Below are 10,772 nucleotides of genomic sequence, written 5' to 3'. Positions count from 1 at the left end.
GGCAACCGGGGGCGGAGGTGCCGGCCATTCGGTTTCTTCTGATCGGGGGGCGGCCCGGCCGGCCATGGATCGGGTGGTTATGCAGGCCCAGTCCGGGAGGCCCAGCATCCCCAAGTGCTCTCTTCTCTCGACGGTGGCCCACGGGGAACTCTCGAGGTCATTCCCCAGGAGGCAGTCCACGGGGGCATCGTCCCGGACCGTCACTTTCAGTAGGCCGGAGACCCCTCCCCATTCAAACGGGACGCAGGCCATCTTGCACATGCTTTCAGAGTTATCTGCCGAGCGGACGGGGCAGAGAATGTTCGGCAAGATCTGCTCGGGCTTCACCAGGTGACAGCGGACGGCCGTCACGCTGGCGCCGGTGTCGCGCAAGGCCTCAGCTCTCTGTCCATTAATGGTCACCCACTGACCGTATTTCCTGGTGTTGGCGGGTAGGGGAGCCCGCGGAACCATGTCTCTTCCCCCTAAGCATGCCAGGACCATGGCGGCCGGTTCCCACCCTTGCTGGTCCGGCTCACACTCCTCGGGACCCTCCAACGACTGCTCCTCCCCCAGGGCAGCGGCAGCTACCTGGCGGGGTTTGGGCGTTTGGTTCAGCGGGCAGTTCGGATCGTTGGCGTAGTGGCCTAGTCGCTGGCATCTGTGGCACGTGACGTTGGCTCGGTACCCAGGCCGCAACGGGGGGTTGCCCCGGCCGGTCGGCGGCGGGGTGCTGGCCACGGTTGTTGCTGGCAAGGCGTCTCTCCCCCGCCCCTGGCCTCCTCCTCCTCCCCGAGGACGGTGCTGGCCTTGGTTGCTTCTGTTCTGGTCGTGTGGCCCTTTCCGGCCCACTCGGGTGCTCTCCCACCGGTCAGCTTCGGCGGCGAGCTGCCGGGGGTCAGTCAGCTTACTGTCGAGTAGATGCTGCCGGAGCTCGACGAAGCAGTTGTTTGACAGGTGTTCCCATACCATGAGGTTGAAGAGCTGTTCGTAGGTGGTGACCTGACTTCCCTTGATCCAACCCTCGAAGGCCCGGCTGAAATAGTTCACGTATTCCACCCAAGTGGTACCTGGGATCCGGGTGCAATCCCTGAACCTCTGGCGGTACATCTCGGGCGTGAGGCCGTAGCGGGTGAGGAGGGCAGCCTTCATGTGGTCGTAGGACGACATTTGGTGATCGGGGAGCTGCAGCAGGGCATCGCGACCCTCGTTGATAAATCTCCCCCAAAGTCCGGCTCCCCAATCACTCCGGTCGATCCGGTGGGAGGTCATTGCGATCTCATAGGCCTTAAACCATTGTTGTATGTCGTCTTCTCGGACATACTCGCGGACCACATCCTTGGGGATGTGAACTTTTCTCTCAGTTGGTCCCGGGGTGTGTGGTCTTTCAGGCACCCCCAAGTCCTTATGCTGTTTGCGCAGTTCTATCTCTGCCAATTGGCGCTCGTGCTCGAGCGTTATCTTTTTCTCTTCCAGCTCTCTCTGTCTCTGTTTTTCTTCTCGCTCCTCTCGAATCCGCATCTGCTCGAGGTTGAGTTTCTGTTCAGCTAACTTGAGCTCCCCATCCATCTTGAGTCGTGCCATCTCTAATTCGTGCAGTCTGACTCTGTCTCTTTCTCGTATCTCCTCCGGTGAGAGGCCCGTTCCCCGTTCCTCGGGAGTCGTGGCGTTCCCCTCTGGTGTGACGCTGTTTTGGTCTGGTGTGACGCTGCTTTGGTCGGAGGGTCTTGCGACCCCCGTTTCTGTCCACGACTCAAGGGCGTGCTTTAGGTCATCCTTGGTACTCAGGCCAGTGGTAGCAATGCCAAGTTCTATGCAAAATTGTCTCAGTTCGCGGTGGTTGTACTCCTCTAGTTTCTCCATTTGGAACTTCTCGGTGGAGCTGCTATCTTTGGTCGACATCGTGCTTTGTCGTGGGGTGAGCTACTCTCTGTACGATTACGCGTTGATTCGGATCGCGCCGCTGGCCACCAATGTTAGAAAAGGTAGATGGACCGGGAGGGTCGGCCGGGGTCAGGAGGAGAGGTCTCCGGGGAGAGCCGTCTCCAGCGATCGTACAGACAAGTAACTTCCCCCCCACAGACAGATATCACACACGGATAAGGTTCAGTGATCTTTATCGACACTTATTTAAGGTACGGTAAAATGGTACAAGGAGGTCTGGACTCAGGGGTCCCCTCGATTAGAGTCTCGTAAGGTAGGGAAGGGGGTAGCGGGACAGTCTATTTACCAATCAGGTAATTCGGATGAGATGGTGATGAGCTCACAATCCTCGAGCTTGGTGGTTAGGTGGTATGGGCCGCGGCAGCGCCAGCAGGTCCCGGTGCGGATGGTCGATACAACGGGCCGCGGCAGCGCCAGCAGGTCCCAGGAAGATGAAGGTTGCAGAGGGCCGCGGCAGCGCCAGCAGGTCCCGGGGAGGATGGTCGTTACAACGGGCCGCGGCAGCGCCAGCAGGTCCCAGGAAGATGAAGGTTGCAGAGGGCCGCGGCAGCGCCAGCAGGTCCCGGTGAGGATGGTCGGTACAACGGGCCGCGGCAGCGCCAGCAGGTCCCAGGAAGATGAAGGTTGCAGAAGGCCGCGGCAGCGCCAGCAGGTCCCGGTGAGGATGGTCGGTACAACGGGCCGCGGCAGCGCCAGCAGGTCCCAGGAAGATGAAGGTTGCAGAAGGCCGCGGCAGCGCCAGCAGGCAGGACGATGGTTCACAAGAGCGGGCTACGGCAGCGCCAGTAGACCGTCAGGGTTGAGTTCACTCGGTGTCTCTCGACTCCAGGATACAACTGCCTTCCTGCTCCGGAGCTGTCTTAGTTATAGGGCTGGTGCCCTTTGATGTCCGGACCCTCGCACTTGGAGGTCGGAGGGTCCGGGATGAAGGTGTCCAGACACCCAGCAGGGGGTGGAGCCAGCGCCTGGGGGCTGCTGGAGGCGATCGGCACCTGGCGGGGGAAGAGCTCTTGACGCTTCGTTCTCCCATTGACCTGCCAAGTGGTCCGCTCACCTCCTGGGTGGATGGTGGTGCCGGGATGTCGGGGCCGGCCAGGCCCGGGGTTAGGGTCGAGGTGAGGCCACGCGGCCGCGTGGTGCAGGGCCCAAGATGGCGGCTTGACCTGGCCGGGGAAGCCGGTGGGGCTGGACCCCGTGATGAGTAGGGGTCCGAGGGCAGAGGGTCCGTCGGGAGACGGAGTACAGGGGCTTGTCACGGGGGTATGCTGGGTGGGCCGGAGCTCGGGCCCTGTCGTGCGGGGGGGGAGCCAGCCCTCTGTGTGGCCTGTCCAACAGTCATATTTTAATTCCCTGGGGATACAAAATCACCAAGGAAGAAATATGTTTTTAAATTTAACCTATTTAGATATTTCCCACACTATGGTACCTTTCAAAACAAAAAGCAACACATTTTTCCATGTGAGCTTACAAACAGGCATGCCAAAAATACTACGGAAAACGCAAGTATTATAATCAAAACCAAATGGAGAAATATCTCCCATTACCTGCCTACACAAATTGCAATTCGCATATCCAAATCTATACAAACCAAAAGCTACATTTCCAAATTTGCTAAGATCAGGCATCTTATAGCTCACTAATCTAGCTTCAAACTTCAAGGGGTTATCTCTACCAATACACTCGCAAATATGCGAGACCCTCGGTTTTGGTAATTGCAATGGCCAAATCAGAAACCAAGAAACCAACCCCTCGGCTTTGGTAATTGCGATAACCAAATTAAAGACCCAAAGAACCAAAGGACTGGGAGCGACCCACTTATACTTAATTCTTATTCTTAATAATCAAAAGGTTATCCAAATTCTAATTGCCAAGTTCTACATGACCAAACGTCTTCTATAATACTCACGCCAAAAGGGTTCTTTTTCTCACCTTTTGAGTGACATCATGTGGAGGATCAAAATCAGGAAGAGCAGAAATATACCGGGCTACATAATCAAAGAATCTCTAGAACCCCTGTGCACAGAGTACCTTCTTGGTAGAATCCCGTTCTGTCCTCCTCAGTAGATTTCAGTCTCCTGACAAGATCACTCCCACAGAAAGTCACTTCTCTGATGAGGCCCAACGTTGGGCGCCAACTGAAGTACTCCAATTTTTGAGACCCCAGAGGTGCTAGGGCTAGCACCCTATGACTCTATGTACTTCCTGATGTGGTATTATAGAATTCTGCATATCTTGATAATATAACAAAGAACTTGGCAACAGAAGCTGAAATATGAAAAGATATCTTTATTAAACTCAAATGAGTGAGACTACGTCGCACAGAAGCCTTAGCAACTGAATGAGGCAGTCTCTAGAACAGAAACCAGTCTCCTCTTTTATGGAGGATCTTACGCTCTGGGCAACACCGCCCTTCTCTTGCAGTTGGTCATTCACATGTATACATTGCAAACGAAAAGGCAGAGTCATGATGACTATCCCACATTCCAGTTAAGCCAGCCCGTAATTATTTACCTAGCAAGGCTCAGATCCCACATCAGATATCGATAGGCCCCAATAAACATGAGCATCTCCTGTTTCGGGAAACAAGCCATAAAGCAGGAACAGTCAGGTGTGAAAGAGATTAGCCGGAGGCTTGTGTAGGATGAAAAGACTTTATGGTGTGTCAAGCCCTGATGCTAATCACAGGTGGCCAGAGGACGGGGAACTCGTGAGACCAGTTTGACCTGGGGTGGCGGAGCCAAGCTGCCCAGGTCACAGAAAAGTCAAAGAAAGGCACATGTGCTCTAAAAGGCCCGTTTTCGCTTCATGCTATATAGCCTATGTGAGGGCAACCATAAGATGGCCACCGCTACAAAATGGAACCCACGGAGTCAATGTATAATAACGTATACATAGTGCATTCATAGCTAAAACGTTACACAAAGCACTTGTACATACCGCATTGACCATTCGCGGGTCGCTAATACCGGGATAGACAGGGGTAGGGCCCTGCCTCCTACGCGGTCCCAAATTTTCAAGTACGACACTGGGCACTTTGCCACGCCGCGGGCCGGAGGAGTGAAGCCTGGGAGGATGTTGCCCGGGCGTAGCCCATCTGGTCCCCGGCAAAGAACCGCCAGCCCCGGAGGGGTCTTCCGGCATACCCTGCCCATACTAATCCGGGGGAAGGCTACCCCCCTTTGTTGTAACCCACGCGCTCCGAGTGACGGAGGGGACCCTAGGCCCGGACGCGCCCGGCCTCCTGGAGCCCTGGCTGGGATCCGGGAGGCGAATGGACCCTCGTCGGGACTTCCAGGCCGGCCCGGCCATCTGGTCGCCCCATTGGAAAGCATTGCGCGCGACCAGATGGCCGAGGGGAGAGGTGCAACCAGATGGACGGGACTGAAAGGACACCCATCTGTCCAACCCCGAGCCTTCGCGCTAGGGTTCCTGCCTGCCCATGCAGGGCTCCGTGGCTGCAGGGCTCAGGGCCTGCAGGGCTGCGGTCCTGCAGGGCTCCAGGGCTCCGGGCTGAAGGGCTCCAGGGCTGCAGGGCTTTGGGGCTGCAGGCCTCGGGGGACGCCCGGGGGACCCATGGAGCCCGTCCTGGGCACTTTGCCTCGCCACGGGCTGGAGGAGGAAGCACCCGACGCCCCGGGGGAAGTGTCGTCCGGGCTTGGCCCATCTGGTCCACGCCTGAGAACCGCAATCCCCAGGAGGGGTGTCCCGGCATACCCTGCCCCTACTAATCCAGAGGAAGGCTACCCACCTTTCTTGTAACCCTCGCGCTCCGAGTGACAGAGGGGACCCTAGGCGCGGACGCGCCCGGCCTCCTGGAGCCCTGGCTGGTATCCGCGAGGCGAATGGACCCTCATCGGGACTTCCAGGCTGGCCCGGCCATCTGGTCGCCCGTTGGAAAGCATTGCGCGCGACCAGATGGCCGAGGGGAGAGGTGCAACCAGATGGACGGGACTGAAAGGACTCCCATCTGTCCAACTCCGAGCCATAGCGGTAGGGTTCCCGCCTGCCCACGCAGGGCTCCGTGGCTGCAGGGCTCCGGGCCTGCAGGGCTCCAGGGCTCCGGGGCTGCAGGGCTCCGGGCCTGCAGGGCTCCGGGCCTGCAGGGCTCCGGGCCTGCAGGGCTCCGGGGCTGCAGGGCTCCGGGGCTGCAGGGCTCCGGGGCTGCAGGGCTCCGGGCCTGCAGGGCTCCGGGGCTGCAGGGCTCCGGGACTGCAGGGCTCCGGGCCTGCAGGGCTCCGGGCCTGCAGGCCTCCAGGGCTCCGGGCTGAAGGGCTCCAGGGCTGCAGGGCTGCAGGGCTGCAGGCCTCGGGGGATGCCCGGGGGACCCATGGAGCCCGTCCTGGGCACTTTGCCTCGCCGCGGGCTGGAGGAGGAAGCACCCGACGCCCCGGGGGAAGTGTCGTCCGGGCTTGGCCCATCTGGTCCCCGCCTGAGAACCGCAATCCCCAGGAGGGGTGTCCCGGCATACCCTGCCCCTACTAATCCGGAGGAAGGCTACCCCCTCGCGCTCCGAGTGACGGAGGGGACCCTAGGCGCGGATGCGCCCGGCCTCCTGGAGCCCTGGCTGGTATTCGCGAGGCGAATGGACCGTCATCGGGACTTCCAGGCTGGCCCGGCCATCTGGTCGCCCCGTTGGAAAGCATTGCGCGCGACCAGATGGCCGAGGGGAGAGGTGCAACCAGATGGACGGGACTGAAAGGACTCCCATCTGTCCAACTCCGAGCCATAGCGGTAGGGTTCCCGCCTGCCCACGCAGGGCTCCGTGGCTGCAGGGCTCCGTGGCTGCAGGGCTCCGGGGCTGCAGGGCTGCGGGCCTGCAGGGCTCCGGGGCTGCAGGGCTTCGTGGCTGCAGGGCTTCGTGGCTGCAGGGCTCTGGGCCTGCAGGGCTCTGGGCCTGCAGGGCTCCGGGCCTGCAGGGCTCCGGGCCTGCAGGGCTCCAGGGCTCCGGGGCTGCAGGGCTCCAGGGCTGCAGGGCTCCGGGCCTGCAGGGCTCCGGGCCTGCAGGGCTCTGGGCCTGCAGGGCTCCGGGGCTGCAGGGCTCCGGGGCTGCAGGGCTCCGGAGCTGCAGGGCTCCGGGCCTGCAGGGCTCTGGGCCTGCAGGCCTCCAGGGCTCCGGGCTGAAGGGCTCCAGGGCTGCAGGGCTTTGGGGCTGCAGGGCTTTGGGGCTGCAGGCCTCGGGGGATGCCCGGGGGACCCATGGAGCCCGTCCTGGGCACTTTGCCTCGCCGCGGGCAGGAGGAGGAAGCACCCGACGCCCCGGGGGAAGTGTCGTCCGGGCTTGGCCCATCTGGTCCCCGCCTGAGAACCGCAATCCCCAGGAGGGGTGTCCCGGCATACCCTGCCCCTACTAATCCGGAGGAAGGCTACCCACCTTTCTTGTAACCCTCGCGCTCCGAGTGACGGAGGGGAACCTAGGCGCAGACGCGCCCGACCTCCTGGAGCCCTGGCTGGGATCCGCGAGGCGAATGGACCCTCATCGGGACTTCCAGGCTGGCCCGGCCATCTGGTCGCCCCGTTGGAAAGCATTGCGCGCGACCAGATGGCCGAGGGGAGAGGTGCAACCAGATGGACGGGACTGAAAGGACTCCCATCTGTCCAACCCCGAGCCTTCGCGCTAGGGTTCCCGCCTGCCCACGCAGGGCTCCATGGCTGCAGGGCTCCGTGGCTGCAGGGCTCCGTGGCTGCAGGGCTCCGGGGCTGCAGGGCTCCAGGGCTGCAGGGCTCCGGGCCTGCAGGGCTCCGGGCCTGCAGGGCTCCGGGGCTGCAGGGCTCTGGGCTTGCAGGGCTCCGGGGCTGCAGGGCTCCGGGCCTGCAGGGCTCCGGGGCTCCGGGGCTGCAGGGCTCCAGGGCTGCAGGGCTCCGGGGCTGCAGGGCTCCGGGGCTGCAGGGCTCCGGGCCTGCAGGGCTGCAGGGCTCCGGGCCTGCAGGGATCCGGGGCTGCAGGGCTCCGGGGCTGCAGGGCTCCGGGCCTGCAGGGCTCTGGGCCTGCAGGGCTCCAGGCCTCCAGGGCTCCGGGCTGAAGGGCTCCAGGGCTGCAGGGCTTTGGGGCTGCAGGCCTCAGGGGATGCCCGGGGGACCCATGGAGCCCGTCCTGGGCACTTTGCCTCGCCGCGGGATGGAGGAGAGAGCACCGGACGCCCCGGGGAAGTGTCGTCCGGGCTTGGCCCATCTGGTCCCCGCCTGAGAACCGCAATCCCCAGAAGGGGGGGGCCCGGCATACCCTGCCCCTACTAATCCGGAGGAAGGCTACCCACCTTTCTTGTAACCCTCGCGCTCCGAGTGACGGAGGGGACCCTAGGCGCGGACGCGCCCGGCCTCCTGGAGCCCTGGCTGGGATCCGCGAGGCGAATGGACCCTCATCGGGACTTCCAGGCTGGCCCGGCCATCTGGTCGCCCCGTTGGAAAGCATTGCGCGCGACCAGATGGCCGAGGGGAGAGGTGCAACCAGATGGAGGGGACTGAAAGGACTCCCATCTGTCCAACTCCGAGCCATAGCGGTAGGGTTCCCGCCTGCCCACGCAGGGCTCCGTGGCTGCAGGGCTCCGTGGCTGCAGGGCTCCGGGGCTGCAGGGCTCTGGGGCTGCAGGGCTGCAGGCCTCCGGGGCTGCAGGGCTCTGGGCCTGCAGGGCTCCGGGCCTGCAGGGCTCCAGGGCTCCGGGCCTGCAGGGCTCCAGGGCTGCAGGGCTCCGGGCCTGCAGGGCTCCGGGCCTGCGGGGCTGCAGGGCTCTGGGCCTGCAGGGCTCCGGGCCTGCAGGGCTCTGGGCCTGCAGGGCTCCGGGACTGCAGGGCTCCGGGGCTGCAGGGCTCCGTGGCTGCAGGGCTCCGTGGCTGCAGGGCTCCGGGGCTGCAGGGCTCCGGGCCTGCAGGGCTCCGGGGCTGCAGGGCTATGGGCTTGCAGGGCACCGGGGCTGCAGGGCTCCGGGCCTGCAGGGCTCCAGGGCTCCGGGGCTGCAGGGCTCCAGGGCTGCAGGGCTCCGGGGCTGCAGGGCTCCGGGCCTGCAGGGCTCCGGGGCTGCAGGGCTCCGGGGCTGCAGGGATCCGGGGCGGCAGGGCTCCGGGGCTGCAGGGCTCCGGGGCTGCAGGGCTCCGGGCCTGCAGGGCTCCGGGCCTGCAGGGCTCCAGGGCTCCAGGGCTCCGGGCTGAAGGGCTCCAGGGCTGCAGGGCTTTGGGGCTGCAGGCCTCGGTAGACGCCCGGGGGACCCATGGAGCCCGTCCTGGGCACTTTGCCTCGCCGCGGGCTGGAGGAGGGAGCACCGGACGCCCCGGGGAAGTGTCGTCCGGGCTTGGCCCATCTGGTCCCCGCCTGAGAACCGCAATCCCCTGGAGGGGTGTCCCGGCATACCCTGCCCCTACTAATCCGGAGGAAGGCTACCCACCTTTCTTGTAACCCCCGCGCTCCGAGTGACGGAGGGGACCCTAGGCGCGGACGCGCCCGGCCTCCTGGAGCCCTGGCTGGGATCCGCGAGGCGAATGGACCCTCATCGGGACTTCCAGGCTGGCCCGGCCATCTGGTCGCCCCGTTGGAAAGCATTGCGCGCGACCAGATGGCCGAGGGGAGAGGTGCAACCAGATGGACGGGACTGAAAGGACTCCCATCTGTCCAACCCCGAGCCTTCGCGCTAGGGTTCCCGCCTGCCCACGCAGGGCTCCGTGGCTGCAGGGCTCCGTGGCTGCAGGGCTCCGTGGCTGCAGGGCTCCGTGGCTGCAGGGCTCCGTGGCTGCAGGGCTCCGGGCCTGCAGGGCTCCGGGCCTGCAGGCCTCCAGGGCTCCGAGCTGAAGGGCTCCAGGGCTTTGGGGCTTTGGGGCTGCAGGGCTCTGGGGCTGCAGGGCTCCGGGGCTGCAGGGCTGCAGGCCTGCAGGGCTCCGGGGCTGCAGGGCTCCGGGGCTGCAGGGCTCTGGGCCTGCAGGGCTCCGGGCCTGCAGGGCTCCGGGCCTGCAGGGCTCCAGGGCTCCGGGGCTGCAGGGCTGCAGGGCTCCAGGGCTGCAGGGCTCCGGGCCTGCAGGGCTCCGGGCCTGCAGGGCTCCGGGCCTGCAGGGCTCCGGGGCTGCAGGGCTCCAGGCCTGCAGGGCTCTGGGCCTGCAGGGCTCCGGGGCTGCAGGGCTCCGGGGCTGCAGGGCTCCGGGGCTGCAGGGCTCCGGGCCTGCAGGGCTCCGGGCCTGCAGGGCTCTGGGCCTGCAGGGCTCCGGGGCTGCAGGGCTCCGTGGCTGCAGGGCTCCGTGGCTGCAGGGCTCCGGGCCTGCAGGGCTCCGGGCCTGCAGGGCTCCGGGGCTGCAGGGCTATGGGCTTGCAGGGCTCCGGGGCTGCAGGGCTCCGGGCCTGCAGGGCTCCGGGCCTGCAGGGCTCCAGGGCTCCGGGGCTGCAGGGCTCCAGGGCTGCAGGGCTCCGGGGCTGCAGGGCTCCGGGCCTGCAGGGCTCCGGGGCTGCAGGGCTCCGGGCCTGCAGGGATCCGGGACTGCAGGGCTCCGGGGCTGCAGGGCTCCGGGCCTGCAGGGCTCCGGGCCTGCAGGGCTCCAGGGCTCCAGGGCTCCGGGCTGAAGGGCTCCAGGGCTGCAGGGCTTTGGGGCTGCAGGCCTCGTTGGACGCCCGGGGGACCCATGGAGCCCGTCCTGGGCACTTTGCCTCGCCGCGGGCTGGAGGAGGGAGCACCGGACGCCCCGGGGAAGTGTCGTTCGGGCTTGGCCCATCTGGTCCCCGCCTGACAACCGCAATCCCCAGGAGGGGTGTCCCGGCATACCCTGCCCCTACTAATCCGGAGGAAGGCTACCCACCTTTCTTGTAACCCCCGCGCTCCGAGTGACGGAGGGGACCCTAGGCGCGGACGCGCCCGGCCTCCTGGAGCCCTGGCTGG

This window comes from Triturus cristatus, chromosome 4_1, assembly GCF_964204655.1.
Source record: "Triturus cristatus chromosome 4_1, aTriCri1.1, whole genome shotgun sequence".
Classification (NCBI taxonomy): Eukaryota; Metazoa; Chordata; class Amphibia; order Caudata; family Salamandridae; genus Triturus; species Triturus cristatus.
Note: the sequence above shows the minus strand (reverse complement) of the source record.